At 39.1% G+C, this 18,798-nt stretch overlaps 1 protein-coding gene and 1 non-coding gene across 6 annotated transcripts in view; one reads left to right on the top strand and one right to left on the bottom strand.

Annotated features, from left to right (window-relative positions):
* Positions 1–680: 680 nt before the first annotated feature.
* Positions 681–752, bottom strand: Trnaa-agc (transfer RNA alanine (anticodon AGC)). The gene has a single exon. It is a non-coding gene; the product is annotated as a tRNA-Ala (tRNA).
* Positions 753–1,321: 569 nt separating this feature from the next.
* Klhl8 (kelch like family member 8) overlaps positions 1,322–18,798 on the top strand; it is a 56,676-nt gene continuing 39,199 nt past the window's right edge. For 3 of the 5 annotated variants that reach the window (XM_020184040.2, XM_074041800.1, XM_074041801.1), the window contains exon 1: positions 1,595–1,759. The gene's annotated coding sequence lies outside the window, so the exon portion shown is untranslated. Of the gene's footprint in view, positions 1,345–1,594; positions 1,760–1,846; positions 1,973–18,798 lie in introns of those variants that run through there. The other 2 variants (XM_074041797.1, XM_074041799.1) reach the window with 2 other exon arrangements.

Genomic DNA, 18,798 nt, shown 5'->3' on the forward strand with positions numbered 1-18,798 from the left:
TATTGCAGCTCTGTTCACAGTAGCTAAGCTATGGAATGAGTCTAGATGCCCTTCAACTAATGAATGCATAAAGAAAATGTGGTATACATACACAATGGAGTTTTATTCAGCCATAGGAAAGAATGGAATTATGCCATTTGCAAGAAAATGGATGGAACTGTGATTATCGTGTTAAGTAGCATAAGCCAGGTTCAGAAATATAAATATTTCACATTTTCTCTCACACACAGAATCTACATTACCTGCTCTATAAAACAAGAATGTAAATATGGGGCTGTTTAAGGAGAATGAGCAGAATGGGGCAGAGGGCAAGAGAATAATGGGTGATGAATAATTTTGAAGTGCTTTTTGTCTATTTATAAAAATGGAATGAGCCCAACTAAAAGCTGTTTAAAAATTAAGGGGCGGGAGCAATGGGGGAAAGAGTAATAGAGGGGGTTATTCTGATCAAAGTACAGTGTATGCATGTATGTAAATACCACGGTGAAAACCTTTGTATGATTCATATACACTGATAAAAAGAAAACAGAAGAATTATTTATTTCTATGTAAAAATAAGACACGTTTGTATATGTGGATATATGATATACTCATATATATGTTTCTAGAAGAATCAACACAAACTCATGTGTTAATATTCCTAAATATTATAGGGTTAATTTGTGGGGGGGGGGGTTGGGGGGTGGTACTGGGGATTTAACCCAGGGCCTCCTGCATGCTAGGCAAGCACTCTACCACTGAGCTACATTACCAGCCCTCCTGTTAAAACTCTGAGCTACTGTCAAACTAAATTGCCTAGGCTGGTGTCCAATTTGCAATTTACTTGCCTCACGCTCCCGAGTAGTTAGGATTACAGGTCTGAACCCAATGCACAGCCTAAAATTAAATTTCTTATAAAAGTTTTTAGGACCGTGAAAGCTTGAAGTGGCTGTGGTAAAAGATACTTTCAGGGAAATATCCTAAAACATATCCTAAAACATTGTTTCTTTGCTCTCTTGATCAACGCCCCCCCCCCTCGCATTTCACTTTATTGAAAAGCTGCTTTATTTCAACATTTTTACTTGTTACTTGTAATGGTTTTTAGCTGTGACAACTTAGTTCAATCAACTGCTTCCTGAGGTTTATAAACTGTGGGTATGTGTTTACAAACACAGACTCTTTTGTGTATCTCTTGTAGAGCCTGTGGTGAAAGTGAGATAGAAACAGAAATAGCGAGGCTTTCTTTTTCACTTTTTTGGACATCAATGCTAAGAACTGAGTCAGAAGGCGCAAGAGATTTGATGGATTTACAGAGAGACTCAGTTTAGCAGCCGCACGGAAGTGAAGCCATGGACAACCTCAGAGGTACTTATACAGGGTCCTGTCTGCACGTCTGTCCTGGGGACGTTCGCTAGGCGCTGGTGGGCCTTTACTCCGCTCAGTAACCGCGCAGGAACCCCTGAAGATCACCGCAGTCGTCCCCGGTGGACGCGTGGGGGTGGGGGCGGACCCGGGACAGAGGGAGTCGAAAACTACAATTCCCAGAGTGCTGTGCGTGGCGACGCGGTCTTCTTGCCTGGCCCCGCCCCCCGAGGTCGGGGCTTTTAGGGGCCGGGACCTGAGGACGCCAGGCGCCGGCCGGGTCTCGGCGGGGCCGCGCACGAGGGCGCGCGTCCGTCGGGTGTCGGAGCCAGCTAGTGTTGCGCCGCTGGGGGCGGCGGGGAGGCGTCCGGGCTCCGGAGCCTTGGCGACGCTGGCAGGAACCAAGTGGAGGATCAAGGTAACCGACGCTCGGCTCCGCTCACACCCCTCTTTCTTTGTGCGGGCTGTGGGCTCGTACCGAGCCCAGTCCGAGTCGTCACGCCGCCCCGAAACTCGAGCCCGCGAGTCGCAGCCAAAACTCCGCAGCTCAGAGCGCTGGGGCCCGGCAGCCGGAGCTCGCGCCCCCTCGCTCCGCGGCGTCGCCGGGTCGCCCCCGTTGGCGGGAGAACGGGTGCGTTCTCGGAGGGGACGCGAGCCCCGGCTCTGTCATCCTCGCGGGTGGCTCGCTCCTTGTAGGCTTTAAGGGAGAGAGGGGCGGGCAGGTGCTCCACGGGCTCAGGCTACAGCGGCTGTGTTGATGTCGTGGGTTCGAGGCCAGGAACGGCTGCCGGACGCCCCCGGGATCGGCTGCCTGCGGGGGCTTCCACAGCCCCGGGGCGGTCGCCCGGCCCGCACCCGCCACCCGCCCGCCACCGGGGCTCTCTGGCCGAGATGGGGTATCTTCTGTGGCGCGGAGTCACTGTGAGCAAGTGTCGCCCGGTGTGACACCAGAAGCTGCAGTCGATCGTTCGGTGGAGTCGTTTTAGTGCCGCGGTGACAGCGCTTTGCTCCTTCCCTCAGCTCTCCGCTGGGCTTGCTGGTTTCTTGGGTTAGGGGGAGCGAGTTGTCAGCATATAGTTTGTGCTTTCCAGCCGGTGCCTGGTCCTTCGCTGGCCTTGCACAGTCCTAGCGTTGGGGCGCTCAGGTTTGGGAAACCTTGTTGTATTTTTCCCTCTTGGCAGTGTTTCATGGTTTTCGTAGAAAGGTTTTTCAGTATTCCTTGTCGTCTGTTTTAATTGCACACCTTTCTTTGTTGCTTTTTGCGTTCGGCTTCTGTTACCAGTTGGAGAGAGTAGATACTTTGGGAAAGGGTCTCAGAACCTGGATTGACAGTATTTTATCTGCAGAGTGCATTTTTTTCCCTCTCTTACGTAAGTTGACAGTTGTTGGATTCTTGTTCTTATCTCTCCACGAGAAAACCCGCCTTCCTCCATCTCCCTCATGTCCTGGCCCTACTAGAGGGTGAGTGCACTTGGGTAACCAGTGCACCAGTGTTAATATTGCTGGCGCCTGGAAAGCTGCTTAGAGATGGCTTTGGCATTGGCTGTTGCTTTTCCTCCTACTTCCTCCTGGCACCTTTCGTTCCTCAGTCAAAATGACTGACCCACTTAAAACTTTTAGTGACTTTATACATTGCCTTTTATATACCAAATAGTATAAGCATAGATATAAAAATAAATGTCTAAAGATACTCTATTGAATTGTATCCAGTTAGCTTTATCATTATTTTTCTGTGTGTGTGCATATGTACACAGCAGTTTGGGAGATTGAAATCAGGCCTTTGTGCATACTGGGCAAGTGCTCTACCCCTGAACTACATCCCCAGCCCTCATTTTTACATAAAGCCACTAATTCTTTTAACATTTAATAAGATTACTGTTATTGCTTTTTAAAATTATATATTCTGTAATAATTGCAAATTCTATATCCCCACAGGAAACCCAATTCACAGTCAGTGAGAGTAATTTAAAAACAAACAATGTTTTCCCTTTAAGAAGAAAGTGGAGTGGATAAATTTTGGCCCCACCCTCTTTAAAAATAGATATTATTTTTAGAGTAGTTGTAAGTTCACAACAAAATTGAGCAGAAGGTATAATAATTTCGCATATAATCCTGGCCTCACAGAAACACAACTTTCCTACTGTCAAGATCCCTCACCAGAGTGATCCATTTGTTAAAATTGTTACTGGTAGTGACATTATCACCCAAAATCCATAGTTTGCATTAGGGCTCACTCCAGGTATTGTACATTCTTGGGATTTGACAAATGACCCCTTTGTTTTACAAAGAACTTTTGAGAGCAGTAGAGAACCAGAATGTGTTGTCACTTAAAAAGAGGTTAAAGAGGCTGGAGATGTAGCCCAGTGGTAAAGCAAGCCAGAGGCCATGGGCTCCATCCTACACATACACATAAGGACATGCCTGCACACACACAAGAATATTTTGAGCATCCTAAAAATTAGTTTCAGATAGCTTTCATGTTTTAAATTGTATGCTTAAGTTCTTATATTCAAATCCTCAGCAAAGAATCATTTAATTTTGTATATTAACAACTAAAAAGATGAATGAGAAGAAATATTTCATAGAATATCAAAATGTCATGTTTTTCAGTGTTAAACTCATTAGCATAACCATACCTACTCTTTTCTGAAAAAATGTTTTATATTAGCAAATGAAGCAAGAGGAAATTGAATATTTTAAACACATTAAGTTCTGTTTACTGATGTCAAGATAAGTCTGCAATAAAATATGGTCCACTAGGCTTTTGTTATAGTTAATGTCTGTTTGTTTTCTCTGTTCTGAGGTGCTTTGGTGGAAGTATTAATATATAATAAGGACTGATAATGTACTCAACTTAGTTCTGGATTAGAATCCTAGCTCTCCATTCATGTTTGTGTGACCATGGCAAGTTGTTATCTGAACCTCTGTTTCCTTAGCTATGTAAGAGAGATAAAAATAATATATTATGCTTCTGTTTTCCTAGAATTGTTGTAAGGATTAGTTTTACTTATGTGGAAGCATGTTATATACCATAATGTACTATAATATTTATAGGTAGCATGAGTCACATGCTATATTTTAAGATACCACCAGTACAATTTGATGGATACTCCTGGTGCAAATGCTGTTAACTTTTTTCTTTTTAAAGGATTAGTTGTATAAACAGTGTATTATTTGATTGCTCCCCGGCCTTTTGGCTAATTTCAAGTGGAAAGTATATTATTTGGTTGGTTATTAATGATTTAGTTGGTTCCTAAATCAGAGATAGACTTATGAAAGAGCGTTGGAGAGACCATGGGAAATTATTTACTGCCTCTCTGATTCTTAACCTGTATTTGTTGGTGTGACAAAATGTCTTCCAAGAGTCTATGAATTCTGTGTGCATTTTGTATCTTCTGGCTTCAACAGATTTAAAAAAGAGGTTCGTGACCCTCCTCTCCTTTTCTTCTTGCCTTCCTCCTCCCTCCCTTCTCCCACCCTTCCTTCTTTTATTTCTTTCCTCTACGTAGCCCAGGCTGGCTTCAAACTTGAGATCTTCCTTCTTCAGCCTTCTTAAGTAGCTGGGATTACAGGTATGATCACCATTCCTGGCAAAGTGTTTTTTTTTTAAAGGGAAAGTGTTGAGTTTTGAACCCAGACCCTTGCACATGCTAGGCAAATGCTCTGCCACTAAGCTACATCCCCAGTCGTACCTCCTAAGGGTCCTAAGAAAACTAGCTTCAGTTACCCAGGCAGGTTTCTTTACTAGAAATTTTGCAGATTATTTTTAAAATTAGTTTTTGGAGGACAGAAAAGAGAACAAGTAATTTTTGAAGTAGAGTGCCTATTTTTCTTCCAGAAGTACAAGTTGATATTTATGATAAAGTGTCTTCTTCTGGAGGTGATATCACTGATGGGTCCATTGTCATTGAGCAGATACTGTCTATTTTTCTGTTGCCTGACAGCTTTGATGGGCACTAGAATAGATGGGAGAGTACTTTATTAAAGCCAGCATGTTTGACAATTATTTAAAATTATAAATATAATTTGGTTTACTCTAAAATTTGGACATTCTTCTTCTCTACTAAATACCAAATGCTAAAGAAAAGTAAGTATTTTATCTTTCAAAGTAGATATTTATGTAGCATGTCTTTGTATAATATTTCTTGTATGTCAGAGTGTAAAGATGTATTAAGTCCTAACTCATGATTATTTTGACTTACAGTATTGCTGGTTTGGAAAGAATACAGATATATATGTTTTTGAGAAATTTATAATTTATTTGTATGTCTATTGTTAGATTATAATTTGTGATTTTAATTCGTAACATTTGAAATGAATCTTATTTGTATCTTTGGAACTCAGAGTTAAGCTATAGGTCTACGTTTAAATTCATTCTTATAATAGAGTTTGCAAGTAAGCTGTGTCTAACTGCCCTATTTTCCTTGTGTAGTGATCGTTTGCTGGGCTATAAGGTTTTACGATTACAATGTGAAGGCATTACTATTTCTGGATCAGTTACGAGTAGCATTCCCAAGGCTTGGAGAGGAGCATGAGGTGGATCAAGTGAAGCTATACAAACTTATGAATGAGTCTCATTGCAGCAATGTCACCTTTTTCTTTGAGATCTTTTTTCCCTTTTGATGTTGGTCAGTATTTTCATTTGAAATCTAACTGTTTTTCAAAGTTCAAGGTTCAAAATCAGTACCTGGGAATTTATAGAATAATTTAGTACAGTTGTGACTCTCTAGACTTGCTTTTTATGAAAATAGGGGTTTATACAGACCTCAAAGTTCAATTAGAGGTGAATGCTAGCATTTGTAGAATAATTCATGTATAAAAGCATAGTCACTGTACTGTTATACTGTCTTTATTTTGATGCAGAGGTTGCTTAATTTATTTTGATATTGCAAGTTTGAATTAAATTGATGGCACATGGAAAACACAGGATAATAATTTCAGAAAAAAATTTTTCCCTACGTGAATACCATTATTTTCAGAAGATTATGGTTTTTATGGGTATTCTTTTCCTCTTGAACTTAAAAAGAAATTCTAAAACATTTCCTATGTAGGGAGAATATTATTAATACTACTATTTAGTCCTCTCTAAGACATTTATATATAGGCACTTCTACACAGAGTTAAAATTACTGGGGTCTTTGGCCTACTGGTAAGACTTGGATTTTGGAGTCAGGCAGACCTATGTTGACATCTGGGCATTACCACTTTATAGCTAAAACACCTTGGGTATGTTTCTACCTTCTCTGAGCCTCTTTACCTACCATAGTAAATAAAATTAAATAAAAATAAGACTAATACTTTTTTAGTTGTCCTCAGGATTGAAATGAATACATGTAAAGTAAGTCATTATATCAGTTTACTTATGTATGTAGCTTATGTGTCAGGCAATTAACTCATTTAAGCCTTATCATAAATGTGGTATTGCTATTTTCCTTGTCTTTACAGGTGAAGAAACTGAATCAAAACTGAATTTAATGAAAAGTTATGTAACAACGAAAGTCATACAATCAGTAAATTGATAGTAGACACATTAGTAATGCTGACTGTTGTCAAATTTTTAAAAAGGAAGACAGTGATATAGATGGTCCTCATCTTCTGCTCTTGAGGGTTACTGATAATTTGCATGCTAATGTAGATCATTATAAAATAGTTTATTTTTTTGCTGGAAAAAAATCTTGGAGCATTGTGTTTCTTTTCAAGGACTCAGGATAATTCTTAAGAATAATAACATCTACTTATAAATGTTTACTATATACTACATACAGTAAACATTACATGTATTACTTAACCTTCACAGAAACTTTAAAAAAAAGTTGTAGTTTGGAGTAATTTAAGAGATGTACCTATAGCTAATAGGAAATAACAAATAGTCTTGCTCTAAGATCTCTGCTATATAAACCACTAGCTTACGTGCCTTGTGTTAGACACATTTTTCTAAAAAATATACAGGGGAGCAGCTTTTGTAATTTTAAATAGGAAAAAGAGTATCCCCATAGTTTAGAACTAGAAGGAAATGATGACCTATACCCAGGGTCAACAAACTTCAGCCTACAGGTAAAACCCAACTTGCACCTTTTTTTTTTTAATTTTTATTTATTTATTTATTTATTCCTTTGTCTTTTATTATTCATATGTGCATACAAGGCTTGGGTCACAAATTAGTAGAATCAGGAATGCAAAAGGGGAGATAACAACAAACACCATGGAAGTCCAGGAAATCATCAGAGACTACTTTGAGAACCTATATTCAAATAAATTTGAAAATCTAAAAGAAATGGACAGATTTCTAGATACATATGATCATCCAAAACTGAACCAAGAGGAAATTAATCACCTGAATAGACCTATAACACAAAATGAAATTGAAGCAGCAATCAAGAGTCTCCCCAAAAAGAAAAGTCCAGGACCTGATGGATTCTCTGCTGAATTCTATCAGACCTTTAAAGAAGAACTGATACCAACCCTCCTTAAACTGTTCCATGAAATAGAAAGGGAAGGAAAACTGCCAAACACATTTTATGAAGCCACTATTACACTTATCCCAAAACCAGGCAAAGACACCTCCAAAAAGGAGAACTATAGGCCAATCTCCTTAATGAACATTGATGCAAAAATCCTCAACAAAATAATGGCAAACCGAATTCAGCAACACATCAAAAAGATTATCCACCAAGACCAGGTAGGCTTCATCCCAGGGATGCAGGGGTGGTTCAACATACGAAAATCAATAAACGTAATAAACCACATTAACAGAAGCAAAGACAAAAACCACTTGATCATCTCAATAGACGCAGAAAAAGCCTTTGATAAGATCCAACATCATTTCATGATAAAAGCTCTAAGAAAACTAGGAATAGAAGGAAAGTTCCTCAACATTATAAAAGCTATATATGACAAACCTACAGCCAGCATTATACTTAACGGAGAAAAATTAAAACCGTTCCCTCTAAAATCAGGAACCAGACAAGGATGCCCACTATCTCCACTCCTATTCAACATAGTACTGGAATTCCTAGCCAGAGCAATTAGGCAAGAAGAAGGAATAAAAGGAATACAAATAGGTAAAGAAACTGTCAAAATATCCCTATTTGCAGACGACATGATCCTATACCTTAAAGACCCAAAAAACTCTACTCAGAAGCTTCTAGACATCATCAATAGCTATAGCAAAGTAGCAGGATATAAAATCAACATAGAAAAATCATTAGCATTTCTATACACTAACAATGAGCAAAAGGAAAAAGAATGTATGAAAACAATTCCATTTACAATAGCCTCAAAAAAAATCAAATACCTAGGTGTAAACCTAACAAAAGATGTAAAAGACCTCTACAAGGAAAACTATACACTTCTGAAGAAAGAGATTGAGGAAGACTATAGAAAGTGGAGAGATCTCCCATGCTCATGGATTGGTAGAATCAACATAGTAAAAATGTCGATACTCCCCAAAGTAATCTACATGTTTAATGCAATTCCCATCAAAATTCCAATGACATTCATTAAAGAGATTGAAAAATCTACTGTGAAATTTATATGGAAACACAAGAGGCCACGAATAGCCAAGGCAATACTCAGTCAAAAGAACAATGCAGGAGGTATCACAATACCTGACTTCAAACTATATTACAAAGCAATAACAATAAAAACAGCATGGTACTGGCACAAAAACAGACATGAAGACCAGTGGAACAGAATAGAGGATCCAGATATGAAGCCACACAACTATGAGCAACTTATCTTTGACAAAGGAGCTAAAAATATACGATGGAGAAATAGCAGCCTCTTCAACAAAAACTGCTGGGAAAACTGGTTAGCAGTCTGCAAAAAACTGAAACTAGATCCATGTATATCACCCTATACCAATATTAACTCAAAATGGATCAAGGATCTTAATATCAGACCCCAAACTCTTAAGTTGATACAAGAAAGAGTAGGAAATACTCTGGAGTTAGTAGGTATAGGTAAAAACTTTCTCAATGAAACCCCAGCAGCACAGCAACTAAGAGATAGCATAGATAAATGGGACCTCATAAAACTAAAAAGCTTCTGTTCATCAAAAGAAATGGTCTCTAAACCGAAGAGAACACCCACAGAGTGGGAGAAAATATTTGCCAATTATACATCAGACAAAGGACTGATAACCAGAATATACAGGGAACTTAAAAAACTAAATTCTCCCAAAACTAATGAACCAATAAAGAAATGGGCATGTGAACTAAACAGAACTTTCTCAAAAGAAGAAATTCAAATGGCCAGAAAACACATGAAAAAATGCTCACCATCTCTAGCAATAAAGGAAATGCAAATTAAAACCACACTAAGATTCCACCTCACCCCTGTTAGAATAGCCATCATCAGCAACACCACCAACAACAGGTGTTGGCGAGGATGCGGGGAAAAAGGAACCCTTTTACACTGTTGGTGGGAATGTAGACTAGTACAACCACTCTGGAAAAAAATTTGGAGGCTACTTAAAAAGATGGACATCGATCTACCATTTGATCCAGCAATACCACTCTTGGGGATATACCCAAAAGACTGTTACTCCAGAGGCACCTGCACATCCATGTTTATTGCGGCACTATTCACAATAGCCAAGTTATGGAAACAGCCAAGATGTCCCAGCACTGACGAATGGATTAAGAAAATGTGGTATCTATACACAATGGAATTTTATGCAGCCATGAAGAAGAACGAAATGTTATCATTCGCTGGTAAATGGATGGAATTGGAGAACATCATTCTGAGTGAGGTTAGCCTGGCTCAAAAGACCAAAAATCGTATGTTCTCCCTCATATGTGGACATTAGATCAAGGGCAAACACAACAAGGGGATTGGACTATGAGCACATGATAAAAGCGAGAGCACACAAGGGAGGGGTGAGGATAGGTAAGACACCTAAAAAACTAGCTAGCATTTGTTGCCCTTAACGCAGAGAAACTAAAGCAGATACCTTAAAGCAACTGAGGCCAATAGGAAAAGGGGACCAGGAACTAGAGAAAAGGTTAGATCAAAAAGAATTAACCTAGAAGGTAACACCCACACACAGGAAATCAATGTGAGTCAATGCCCTGTATAGCTATCCTTATCTCAACCAGCAAAACCCCTTGTTCCTTCCTATTATTGCTTCTACTCTCTCTACAACAAAATTAGAGATAAGGGCAAAAATAGTTTCTGCTGGGTATTGAGGGGGGGAGCGGGAGGGGGCGGAGTGGGTGGTAAGGGAGGGGGTGGGGGCAGGGGGGAGAAATGAACCAAGCCTTGTATGCACACATGAATAATAAAAGAAAAATGAAAAAAAAAAAAAAAAAAAGGCTTGGGTCATTTCTCCCCCCTGCCCCCACCCCCTCCCTTACCACCCACTCCACCCCCTCCCTCCCCCCCCAATACCCAGCAGAAACTATTTTGCCCTTATCTCTAATTTTGTTGTAGAGAGAGTATAAGCAATAATAGGAAGGAACAAGGGTTTTTGCTGGTTGAGATAAGGATTTGCACCTTTTTTGTAAATAAAGTTTTATGGGAGTGCAGCTGTGCCCCTTTTTTATGTATTATCTATGGCTACTGTCTTACTATAATGGCATAATTGAGTAGTTTTAACAGGCTGGTATTGTTTTAACAGAGACTGTATGGTCTTAAAGCCTGTCTGGCCCTTTACTGAAAAAGATTGCTCTTTTATGAATGAAGAAACAGACTTAAAAAAATTAGGCAACTTCCCATTAATGCAGCTGGAAATAATAATACAATTATCATGACACTTAACTACTGTCATTTCTGCTATACCATGCTACCTCTCCTTAAATTCTATAAACCAGTGTACTATATGATCATTAGACAAGCAATTTTAAAGTATGTTAAAATGTATGATATTTAAGAATATTTAACCTAGTTAAAGCAGAAATGCAGCCATAACAATAGTGAAGATTTAGTCATTTCTCTTTCCTTCTTAGAATTTGAAGAGCTTTGGAAATGTATTTTGGATGACACAGACTTTAAAGTTCTGTGGCCCACTTTGAACTTCCTCTGTAGAGTTCCCTATAATAAATAAAGGTTTTTGGAATTGATCTAAAACAGCAGTTGTACTGTCTATCACATAAACATATTTTAAATGTAGGTATTATGTAGTTGCATCTAGCTTTTTTCTATTTACCATTATTTTGGTGGAGGCTTTGAAGCAGTGAGTTGGTGTAATCAGATTTCAATTTGGAAATGATAGCAGGCAGCAGTAAGAAGGATATATTAGTGGGAGAAGAGGCTATAATAATAGGTGTCCAATGATAGGGGGTGTTGCTGAGGTGGTATGATTAGAGAAGCGAGGCCAACAACATGAGAAAAATGTAAGTGGAACATATGCAACTTAATTATAGTTGGATATAGCAGAATGGAGACTAAGGGCATTCAACCTGAGCTATCTAGTTACTGGTTGTCTTGACCACTCAGGTTCATTTATTTTAGGTTCTCGTAACATCCTGTATGTAGCTCTCTCATTGCCTTGACCACTTACCAGTATTCTGTTTGCAGCCACTTGATGACTCAAGCTCCTTCATGATAAGGATTTATTATGCCATGTCTTATTAATTTTTTTAATTTATTTTAGGTATGTTTTTTAAAAACTAAGACTACTTTTGTATATACATCTTTTAAAAAGGAAAGTATGTGGGATTAAGTAAGTTATGCCTTAAGTTTCTTCACATTTAGAATCTGACTTTTTTTTTTTTTTGAGACAGGGTCTTACTATTTTTTTTTTCTTTTGATGGTACTGGGGTTTGAACTTAAGGCCTTGTGCTTGTTAGGCAGTCATGCTATCATTAGCCAGGCACTAGTAAGAGCCCAGGCTCTCACTATGTGGACAAGGTTGTCCTTGAACTCATGATTCTCCTGCTGCAGCCTCCCAAGTAGTGGAATTACAGGCCTGAACCATCATGCCTGGCTTTAGCATGTGACTCTTGAAGCAGTTTTTATCTGAGTCATTTGTCTTTTCATAATGTGTAATCTCCTAGTCCATCAGCAGGATCAACGATACAGCTATTCTTAAGAGTGCTTTATCATTACCTCGGTGATTTTCTTTTAATCTCCCGACACCATTTTTCAAGTTTTGATGCAGTTGCTTATTTGCTTGCTGTGAGATACACATTCCTTTGTGCATGTCTTAGTGGGAAAGTATAACATATTCTTATCTGTCATGGGTTTCTGCCATAAAGTAGTATTTCTCAAACTTTGTTGGAAGAGACCAGTTTGTGGACCAAAACTTTTATAAAAGATATCATAAATGAGATCAAAAAGGTCATATGTAATACAAATCAATTTTTATTATTCAATTCAAAAGATATACAATTACTCTCTCAAGAATAAATTTACAATAAAAGTTTCTAAAGTTTCCACTCTTTTTATTTAACTCATTGTAGACCTGTTAAAAAAAAACTAGTTTGTGAACCAGATCTACTTTGAATAGCACTGCTATTAAGCACTTGGCTTTTTCTTTTCTTTCCATTTTTTGTGGTTCGGGAGTATTGAACCAAAGGCCCTGACTATGCTAGGCAAGCACTCTACCACTGAGCTACATCCCCAGTTCTAGCTTTTTGCTGTTCATATTTTTTTTATTTTTTTGGTGGTGGTGGTATTGGGGTTTGAACTCAGGGGCTCACACTTGCTAGGCAGACACTCTACTGCTTGAGCCACTCTACCAGCCCTTTTTGGGGCTGGGTATTTTCAAGATAGGGTCTTGTGAACTTTTTTGCCCAGGCTGGCTTTGAACCTCTGCCCTCCTGATCTCTGCCTTCTGAGTAGGTCATACTCATTTTTGAATCCCCAGGACCTGCAATGCAACACGTAATGATATGTGACAAAAGAAGAAAATTTAGGGCAACACTAATAAATGAAGTCTTTCACTGGACAAAGATGGAGTAGTTTGAGATAAGGGAGATAACTATGTGATTATTTTGAATTCTATGCACTTAAACTTAGTAAAGTTTAAAGGTAGGTTTATGGTTCCTGCTATCAGGACTCCTAGACACTTAGAACAAAATTTGGGTCAACAAAAGTACTAGATGAAAGAAGACTCAATAGACTAACCAGTACTGAAGAATTGATCCAGTTTTTTATATTAAGGGGAAGACCACCTATCCACAAAAATCATGTTAAGCCAATCACTCATGACCCTAGCTAATTATAGACAAAAACTTAGAGGTTGTTAAACTGTTCTCTTCTGGGGCTGGTTGTGTAGCTTAGCGGTAGAGTACATGGCTTAGCTGGCCTCCTAAAAGCGTTTACAGTGTATTAATCAGGTAAACCTAAAACAGAAATATAAGGAAGAAAGTTACAATCAGAGATATCCAGAGGTTCACAAAACAGAGAGATCACATGTCTTTTGGAGAATTAGAGAAGGCTTCATAAAAGAAGGAGTATTTATTTATTTAGGTGGCACTGGGGTTTGAACTTAAGGCCTCAGGCTTGCTAGGAGTAGGAAGGCAGTCTTGCTGCTTGAATCACTTGTCAGTCCTTTTTTTTTTTTTTTATGATGGCTTTTTTTGAGATAGGGTTTTGGGAACTATTTGTCCAAGGCTGGGTTTGAACTGCGATCCTCCCAATCTCTGCCTTGTGAGTAGCTAGGATTAGAGGCATGAGCCACCTGCAGTGAGCCACCTGCACCTGACAAGAAGGATTTTTTAAGCTAGGCCTTGACATTATTGCTTCACCAGGAGTATCTTGAGCACTTGCACATTCATTTGAGGAAAATTGAATAATGAAAGCTGTGATATAGTAGAAAAGGAATGGGCTTAATCACTGGATTGAAACTCTAGCTTCTACCATTTTCTTGCTGTGTGACCCTGTGCAAGTCAGGGAGGTTTAGGCCATCTGTAATATTGTGACACTTAAATGAGAAAGCATAAGTAAGATGTCTGGCAAAGGGCATGGTTTAAGTAGTATTTCCATCTTCTTTCCCTTCCCCCTACTTTATGTTAAAAATGAACAGAGGAAGACTAAAGTTAGACTAGAGCCAGAGCAAGGAGGGCCTTGAGTGCGAAGATAAGCTATTCAAACTGCATACCTTAACTGGTTTGGTAGTGGCACATGCCTGTAATTCCAGCTACTCTGGAGGATCATCATGGTTCAAGGCTAGCCCCAGAAAAGCTCAAGATTCTATCTGAAAATAAACTAAAAGTAAAAGGATCCGGGCATGCTGATGTGGTAGAGCACCTGCCTAACAAGCAGAAGGCCCTGAGTTCAATCCCTAGTGCCGTGCAAAAAGAATAAAGACCTAGCTTCTTTGTCCAGGTTTCGGCCTGATATTTCTCAATCAGTGATGTTCCCTCCCTTTAATTAATCTGTGTCTGACTCTTCATGCTGGCTTTGGCTCCATTTCATTTCTTCTGTCATTTTAGTCAGAAGATCTCACATGTCCAGTAACACTAAAATGGACAGTTTCTTTCTGTTCTGTGCCTTTTTATATCTTGTATTGCACTGGAGGGAATTTCCACTGATTGTGTGGTTGTTATTGTTCTTTTTATTCTTCAGTGCTCTGCTGTTGAGCTATACTCTCACCCCTTTTTTTTTTTTTGTTTTGGGTATTGCTAAATTGCCCAAGCTTAAACTTTTAATCTTCCTACCTCAGCCTCCTGAATAGCTTGAATTACAGACCTACAGACATGTACCACCACACCTGGCTCCTCTCCCCTTCCCTCCCCTCTCTACCTCTCTCCTACCCTCTCCTTCCTTCTTCCTTCTCCTCCCCTCTCTTCCCCTCTTCTCCTTCCCACAGGGTCTTACTTTGTAGCCCAGGCTGGCCTGGAATTTGTGATCTTCCTGCCTCAGCCTCCCCAAATTCTGGGATTACAGGCATGCACCACCATGCCCAGCTGGTTCTTTCTCTTTTTTGAGGTTTGAACTTAGGCATTACACTTTCAATGCAAGAGCTCAAATGCTTGAGTCACAACTCCAGCCTTTTTTATTTTGCTTATTTTGGAGACAGGGTATCACTTTCTGCCCAGGTGGCCTACCAGTCGTCCTATTTTAGGCTTCCTGCTGCAGCTGGAATGACAGGCATGCACCACCATGCCCAGCTTTTGGTTGAGGTGGGGTCTTGCTAACCTATTGCCTGCACTGGCCTTGAACCACAATCCTCCCAATCTCAGTCTCCTGAGTAACTAGAATTACAGGCGTGAGCTGTGAGAGCCCAGCTCTTTTTAGTGTTTTAAGAAGCCTCTCTTATGACTGTACTAATTTACATAACCATCAGCAGTGTGAGAGTTCCTTTTCTCTGTACATCTTTGCCAGCATTTACTATTTTTGTTGTTGTTAATAGCCCTTCTAATGGGGTGAGATGGTATCTCCTTATAGTTTTAACTTGCATTTCTCTGATGGCTAATGATAGTAAGCAGTTTCTCATATATTTATTAGTCACCTATATTTCTTTTTTTCTTTCTTTCTTTTTTTTTTTTTAAGTACCAGGATATGAACTCAGGGCTTCACACTTGCTAGGCAGACACTCTACCACTTGAGTCACTCCGCCAGTCCTTTTTTTGGTGTGTATGTTGGGTATTTTTGAGACAGGGCCTTGCTTTCTTTTTGCCCAGACTGTCCTTGAACTGCAGTCCTCCTTATCTGTCTCCTGAGTAGCTAGGATTGCAGGCATGAGCCATGAGCGCCTGGTTTATTTCTTCTTTTGAAAAGTGTCTAGTCAGATCATTTGCCCATTTTAAAACATTTTGGATCGTTTGTTTTTGGTTAAGTTTTTTGAGTTCTTTATGTGTTATGGATATTAGCCCTCTGTCATATGAATAGTTGGCATATATCTCCCCCATTCTGTGGCCTGTCTCTTCCCTGTGTTGTTTCCTTTGCTTTATAGAAGCTCTTTAGTTTGATATAGTCCAATTTGTCAAGTTGCTCTTGGGCCCAGAAAATCATTGCCTGTATCAATGTCTTGGAAGTGTTTACTCCATGTTTTCTTCTAGCAATTTCAGAATTTCAGGTCTTACAATTAGGCCTTTGATCTATTTTGAGTGAATTTTGCAGATAGGAGTCAAGTTTCAGTCTTCTGTATATGAATATCCAGTTTTCCCAGCACTATCCTTTCTCCAGTGTGTGTTTTTGACAGCTTTGTTAAGAATTAGTTGGCTATTGATGTGTGGGTTTATTTCTGGGATCTCTGGTCTATTCCATTGGTCTGTGTGTGTGTGTGTGTGTGTGTGTTTATTTTTGTGGTGGTACTGAGTTTTTCAACTCAGGGGCTTACACTTGTAAGTGCTATACCACTTGAACTATCCCTGTAGCCCTTTTTGTGTTATTTTTCATATAAGGTTCTCTTACTTTTTACTAGGGTTGGTCTCTGTGTTCCTCCTACCAACACCAGCCATGTAGCTAGGATCATAGGCATATACTATCAAGCCTGGCTTAAGTGTTGAGATGAGGACTCCGTAACTTTTTGCCTAGGCTAGCCTTAATGGTGATCCTCTCAATCTCTGCCTCCTAAGTAGCTGGGACTAAAGGCACAAGCCATCACTCAATGCCATATGTGTCTTTTAGTATGCCAATACCATGCTATTTTAGTTACCATGGCTTTGTCATGTCTTGTCATCAGGTGTTGTGATTCCTTTAGTTTTGCTCTTTTTTGCCTTAGATTGCTTTGGCTATTTGGGGTCTTTTGTGCTTCCATATAAATTTTGGGATATTTTTTCTAGTTCTTTAAAACATATCATTGACATTTGAATGGGAATTGCATAGAATCCGTAGATCACTTTGAGTACTATGGGCATTTTAACAATATTAATTCATTTAATTCACGAACATGAAAAGTCTTACCATCTTTTTGTGTCTTCAGTTTCTCTCATTGGTGTTTTGTAATTTTCATTGTAGAGGTCTTTCAGTTGGTTAAGTTTATTGTAGCTATCGTGAATGAAATTGCTTTTATGATTTCTTTCTCAGCAAATTCATTATTGGTGTTATAGAAAAACCACTGATTTTTTTTTTATGATGGTAGTACTGAAGATTGAATCCAGGGCCTTGTGCAATCAGCTACATCCCTACTCAAAACTCCGAATTTTTGTATGTTGATTTTGTATCCTGCTACTTTACTGAATTCATTTATCAATTCTGTAGTCTTGTGGTGGAGTCATTGGGTTTTTCTACCTAAGAATTATGTCATCTGCAAACAGAGATAGTTTGACTTCTTCCTTTTCTATTTTGTGCCTTTTATTTCTGTCTCTTGCCTAACTGCTTTGGCTAAAACTTCTAGTGCTATACTCAGTGGTTACAGTGGCACTCTTGTCTTCTTCCTGATCTTAAGAGGAAGTGCTTTCAGCCTTTTCCTATTCAGTATGATGTTAGCTGTGGGTGTGTCATGTGTAGTTTTAATTACGTTGTGGTTCTATCCTTCTATACCTAATCTTCTCAGGCCCTTTATCATGAAGGGGTATTGCATTTTATCGCATGCTTTTTCTACACCTGTTGAGGTGATTATATGATTTTTATCCTTCATTCTGTTGCTGTGCTGTATTATGTTTGTTGATTTGTGTATATTAACCACGTACATCCCTGCAGTGAAACCAACTTGTTCATGATGAATGTTCTTTTTGATGTGCTGCTGAATTCTGTTTGCTACTATTTTGCTAAGAATTTTTCCACCTGTGGACTTCAGAGAGTATCTGTAGCTTTCTCCTTTCCTTTCCTTCCCTTTCCCCTTCCCTTTCCTTTTTCCTTTCCTCCCCATCCCTCCCATCATAGATTTGTTGTTGTTGTTGTTCTGCTGTGGATTTAACCCAGGGCTTTACATATGTTAGGCAAGTTCTCTGCCACTGAGCTATACCCCAAGTTGTAAGAATTCTTTTTTCTTTCTTTTTTATTTGACAGTAATTGTGCTTTCTAGGAAGGCACTCTACTTGAACCACTCCACTTGAACCACTCTTCCTAGAAATTCTTTACATATCTGGATATTAACCCTTACCAGATACGTGGTTTGCAAATACTATTTTCTCCCATCTTGTTGATTGCATTTTCACTTTTTTGTTTATTTTGCTATACTAAAGTTTTAAAGTTTGATGTCTCATGTGTCTAGTTTTGCTTCTGTTGCTTGTAATTTTGGTATCATACATAAAAAATCATTGTCGGGGGGAGGTGGCCCAAATAATGTATACACATGTAAGTAAATGTAAAAGTGATAAAATAAAAAAAAAATCATTGCCAAATCAAATGTCATGAAGCTTTTTAAAGTATGTTTTCTTCTAGTAAGTTTTCTCTTTTTTTTTTTTTTGGCCTAGCTCTGTATCCCAGGCTGGCCTCAAACTCCGGATCCCCCTTTCTCTGCCTTCCAAGTGCTGGGATTACAGATGTGCACCGCCATACCTAGTTGATATCCAGTTTTATGCAGTGTCTTTTTATCAATGGCAATTTTCTTTCTTTTTTTGTTTGTGGTGAGGCTAGGGTTTGAACTCAGGGATTCATGCTTGCAAAGCAGGTGCTCTAACA

Source organism: Castor canadensis, chromosome 9, assembly GCF_047511655.1.
Source record: "Castor canadensis chromosome 9, mCasCan1.hap1v2, whole genome shotgun sequence".
NCBI lineage: Eukaryota > Metazoa > Chordata > Mammalia > Rodentia > Castoridae > Castor > Castor canadensis.